Genomic DNA, 6,000 nt, shown 5'->3' on the forward strand with positions numbered 1-6,000 from the left:
CTTCCACCTCACTTATCCGTTCTTCTGCCTCAGTTATTCTGCTATTGATCCCATCTAGAGTATTTTTCGTTTCATTTATTGAGTTTTTAATCGATGCTTGATTCATCTTTAGTTCTTCTAGGTCCTTGTTAACTGTTTCTTGCATTTTGTCTATTCTATTTCCAAGATTATGGATCTTGGAAATAGAATCTTGGATCAGCTTTACTATCATTATTCTGAATTCTTTTTCAGATAGACTGCCTATTACCTCTTCATTTGTTAGGTCTGGTAGGTTTTTATCTTGCTCCTTCACCTGCTGTGTGTTTTTCTGTCTTCTCATTTTGCTTATGTTACTGTGTTTGGGGTCTCCTTTTTGCAGGCTGCAGATTCGTAGTTCCTGTTGTTTTTGGTGTCTGACCCCAGTGGCTAAGGTTGTTTCAGTAGGTTTTGTAGGCTTCCTGGTGGGGGGGACTAATGCCTGTGTTCTGGTGGTTGAGGCTCGATCTTATCTTTCTGGTGGACAGGTCCACGTCTGGTGGTGTGTTTTGGGGTGCCTATGGCCTTATTATGTTTTTAGGTAGCCTCTCTGCTAATGGGTGGGGTTGTGTTCCTGCCTTGCTAGTTGCTTGGCATAGGGTGACCAGCGCTGTAGCTTGCTGGTCGTTGACTGAAGCTGGGTGCTGGTGTTGGGATGGAGATCTCTGGGAGATTTTCGCTGCTTGATATTATGTGGAGCTGGGAGGTCTCTTGTGGACCCGTGTCCTGAAGTTGGCTCTCCCACTTCAGAGGCACAGCACTGGCTCCTGGCTGCAGCACCAAGAGCCTTTCATCCACCCGGCTCAGAATAACAGGGAGAAAAAGTAGAAAGAAAGAATTAGTAGAAGAAAGAGAGAGAGAGGGAAAGAAAGGAAGAAGGGAAGAAAGGAAGGAAGGAAGGAAGGAAGAAAGAAAGGAGGGAGGGAGGGAGGAAGGATGGAAAGAAAGGAGGGAGGGAGGGAGGGAGGAAGGAAAGAAAGAAAGAAAGACGGGAGGGAGGGAGGGAGGAAGGAAAGAAAAAGAAAGTGGAAAGAAGAAGGGTGGGAGGGAGGGAGGAAAAAAGAAAGAAGGAAAGGAGGAGCGGAGGGAGGGAGGGAGGAAGGGAAAGTAGGAAAAAAAGGAAGAGCTGGTAAAGTAAAATAGAATAAAGTATGAAATATAGTAGCGTTATTAAAATTAAAAAGTAATTATTGAAAAAAAAAACGGACCGATAGAACCCTGGGACATATGGTGGAAGCAAAGCTATACAGAGAGAATCTTACACAGAATATTACACATACACATTCACAAAAAGAGAGCAGGGGGAAAAATCAAAAATCTTGCTCTCCAAGTCCACCTCCTCAATTTGGGATAATTTGTTGTAAAAAGAGGAAAAGGGCGAGAAGTCTGAAATCTTGCTCTCTAAGTCCACCTCCTTAATTTGGGATAATTCATTGTAAAAATAGGAAAAGGGGGGAAAGTCTTAAATCTTGTCCTCAAAGTCCACTTCCTCAATTTGGGATGATTCGCTGTCCATTCATGCACTCCACAGACGCAGGGCACATCAAATGGACCGTGGAGCTTTAATCCGCTGCCTCCGAAGCTGCACAGAGAGATTTCCCTGTCTCTTCTCTGCTTTCACAGCTCCCGGGTCTCAGCCTTGGACCTGGCCCCGCCTCTGCGCGTAGGTCGCCGGAGGGCGTCCGTTCTTCGCTCAGACAGGATGGGTTTAAAGGAGCCGCTGATTCGGGGGCTCTGGCTCACTCAGGCAGAGGGGAGGGAGGGGCGCGCAGTGTGGAGTGGGCCTGCGGCGGCAGAGGCCGGCGTGACGTTGCAGCAGCCCATGGCGCTCCGTGCGCTTTCCTGGGAAAGCCGTCCCCGGGTCTCGGGACCCCGGCAGTGGCGGGGTGCACAGGCCCCCCGGAAGGCGGGGCGGACAGTGACCCGCGCTCGCACACAGGCCCCAGGGCGGCAGCGGGCGGCGGCGGCGGCGGCAGCGGGCGACGGCGGCGGGCGGCGGCGGCGGCCCACGCCCGTCTCCAAGGTCCGCGCCTTACCCGCGGCTCGCGCCTGTCTCGGGCGCTTCCCCAAGCAGCCCTCTTAATGCCCTCTCCTCGCGCACCAGGAAACAAAAGGTAAAAAAGTCTCTTGCCTCTTCAGCAGCTCCAGACCCTTTCCCCGGACTCCCTCCGGGCTAGCCGTGGTGCACTAACCCCTTCAGGCTCTCTTCCTGCCGCCAGCCCCTGTCCTCTCCCTGCGCTCCGACTGAAAGCCGACACCCGAGCCTCAGCTCCCAGCCCCGCCCGCCACGGCGGCCGAGCAGACAAGCCTCTCGGGCTGGTGTGTGCCTGAGGGCACCGGTCCCCTGTGCCAGAATCTCTCCGCTTTGCCCTCCACACCCCTGTTGCTGTGCTCTCCTTCGCTACTCCGAAGCTTTCCCCCTCTGCCACCTGCAGTCTCCGCCCGCGAAGGGGCTTGTAGTGTGTAGAAACCTTCCCTCCTTCACGGCTCCCTCCCACTGGTGCAGGACCCGTCCCTATCCTATTGTCTCTGTTTATTCTTTTTTTCTTTTGCCCTACCCAGGTATGTGGGGAGTTTCTTGCCTTTTGGGGGGTCTGAGGTCTTCTGTCAGCGTTCAGTAGGTGTTCTGTAGGAGTTGTTCCACGTGTAGATGAATTTCTGATGTATCTGTGGGGAGGAAGGTGATCTCCGCGTCTTACTCTTCCGCCATCTTCCTCCGGGCCTCTACAGATCCCCTTTTAAGTGATGAGATTTTTCTGGAAAAAAAAAATTTTCTGGAAAAGAAAGATGGTTTTGTTGCAGATCCATGGAGCAATCTATGGTTTATAGGAGTTATTGTTCTTTCATAGTATTCATATTAATACCTAAGTAGAAAATTAACTCAAAATAAAAAGAAGATAAAGTGGTAGAAAATTTATTTTATCCTCAATTTGGGCAAAAGTATGTAAAAGTTGATACATTATTTATGATAACTAGAAAAAATAGGTGATTGAAAAGAAAATTTGACAAATTAAAAAAATTTGTCATTATGGTTTTTAAAATTTTTCATTTAGTTAATCTATTTAGAAATATCAATAAAAGCCAAACATATCACCCAAAGTAACCACATACAAAATGATAATTATGTTGAAATCTTAGACTGACCCACATATTTGACTGAGAGTAAAGTGTTGACAGTCCATGCCAGAAAAAGAAAGTCCATTCCTTCTATTGAATCTTGGTCAATAGACCAATTTCAATCTTCTATTGAAATTCCCTGAATTTCACTTAACTTGTAATTGGAATCATAGGACTGGGGTATCATTCAATGGGGAATATTAAAATGAGCTTTCTCATTTTTGCAGTGATTTTATATGAAAGAAGAATCATCATTTTCATGAAATATTTTCCTACATACGAAAATGAATTTTGCTTGTGAAGTCTGTGCTATTTTACATTTTTCTAAATATACTTAATGACCTGACAAAGATAGAATAGAAGCCATATTTTGATTTGTTTATTATCTTCATAGATTCTAAAGATTGAGTTAGAATTCAGACAAAAACATAAAGCACTTAGTGAATTTGAATGTTGTATTCTACATAAGACCACACTGATATGATCTTGTCCTTTGCTGTTCTATTGCTTTCAAGTAGCAGATTAAAGTTTTCATTGCTATAAAGCATTATTATTTTTTTAAATCTGTCATTTTTTCTCAATGGTTGCTATAACCTTTAATTATCAATACAAGAAAAGCAAGTTATTTCCCACGAATGAAAACATTATCTATCTTGAGTTTTATTTTGGATAAAAAAATAATTAAGCACAGTTCAATCAGTATTTTGACTTAAAAAATAAAAATAAACAGAATTCTAAACTACACGTCTTCTGATGTAGGCATGCTGTCCAAACATTAGCAATCTGACTTAAAATACATCTTCATCTCATTATATAATAAAATATTACAAATCTCCTGTGCAAAAGATGAACTAGATTTGTTAGAATGTTTTGAATGTCTGTTTATTTACTTTCTTCTAGAGTATTCCTTCCATCCATGTAAATAGAAATTGGTTTATTTTATGCAAAAATACCAACACTTTTAGTTTTTAAAGGAACCTCCATACTGGTCTCCATAGTGGCTGTATCCATTTATATTCCCACCAACAGTGCAAAACGGTTCCCGTTTCTCCACACCCTCTCCAGCATTTATTGTTTGTAGATTTTTTTTTTATGATGGCCATTCTGACCGGTGTGAGGTGATGCCTCATTATAAATTTGATTTGCATTTCTCTAATAATTAGTGATGTTGAGCATCTTTTCATGTGCCTCTTGGCCATCTGTATGTCTTTAGTGAAATGTCTATTTAGGTCTTCCACCCATTTTTTAATTGGGTTGTTTGTTTTTCTGATATTGAGCTCCATGAGCGGTTTGTATATTTTAGAGATTAAGTAAGCCAGAAAGAGAAAAACAAATATTGTATATTAATGCATATATGTGGAATATAGAAAAATGGTACAGATGAACCTATTTGTAGGGCAGGAATAGAGACATAGATGTAGAGAACAGACATGTGGACACAGTGGGGGAAGAGGAGTGTGGGACAAAATGGGAGATTAGGTTTGACATAAATATACTACCATGTGTAAAATAGATAGCTAGTGGGAACCTGCTATACAGCACTGGGAGCTCAGCTCAGTGCTCTGTGACGAACTAGATGGGTGGGATGGAGGTCCAAGAGGGAGGGGATATAGGTATACATATAGCTGATTCACTTCATTGTACAGCAGAAACTAACACAACATTGTAAAGCAATTTCACTCCAATAAAAAAAAATACAAACACTTATTTCTAAATGCTATCTGGAAAAAAACAATAACATATATAGGGTCTTTGTTCAGACAGGCTTAAGATACATCAGGTATATAATCTCATATTCTGAGTTGCAAAGAAGGGGGTATTTTCCAATACCATTAAGGCTGATATAAAAACAGATAATTGGTAGGTCAGGATTCTAATAAGTGGGAAGTGAAAAATTACTTATTTGTGTCCATTGCATGCTTGAATCTATACAATAAATATAGTTCTGTACTGTCTAATGGCTTCCAACTGAGAACAGTTAGGGAACAAAACTGAAATATATATGTAGGAAATAATATATGAACAATACTAAATTATACAACTATCTTATTCGTTACGTAATTTTTTTGAGCAACAACTGTGTTAGGTGCTATAGTAGTAAAGAAATGAACCAAGTGTGCATTTTACTCTTTGGCGGGGGATAATGAAAAAGCAGAAAGCAAAAATAATTGATGTAGAATCAAATAAATCATTAAATATATATATTCAAATATATATATATACATACATATATATGTAAACATGCAGAATAATTGAAAAACCTTTTGCGGGGGTAAGTGTTGCAGCTTTATTATGAAATTGCATTTAACTTGGGTCTAGAAAGGTTGTAAGAAATGCATTTATCTCTAAAAGTATAAAATAATCAAGTGCAAAGGGAACCTAAAACGAATAATAACTTCAAGAAATATTCATTTACTCATTCACTCACTAAGCATGTATTGAGGGACTTGTATAACTTAAGAGGGGAAAAAAACAAGAATTCTCTTGTGACTGGAGCATGAAAGGGAAAATAGTAGTAAGCGCTGGAAAAGGGCAAGATGAAACCAAAAAGTGGAGGGTCTTAAATTCCTTTCTAAATGAATGTGCTATAATCTGTAGGCAAGTTAGGGCCAATTCACTCTATTCGATGCCTCTACATAGCAGTCTAGAAACTCGCAGGATATAAAATGGGTACAGAAGGCAAACTGATATGAATTCAGGCCAATTTACTCCAGGTATCAGGAGACGGAGCTTCTGCATTATTTTCGATCATGGTACTTCCAAACAGCAATGCAAGGAAGTAGAACAATTAATACAGACTGTCACACGTTTTATTAATTATCTTGATTTATAGTCAATCCAAGAAGTAATGAGCCATTATTGCTCAGG

This window comes from Mesoplodon mirus, assembly GCF_964341445.2.
Source record: "Mesoplodon mirus genome assembly, chromosome: 4".
Taxonomy (NCBI): Eukaryota; Metazoa; Chordata; class Mammalia; order Artiodactyla; family Ziphiidae; genus Mesoplodon; species Mesoplodon mirus.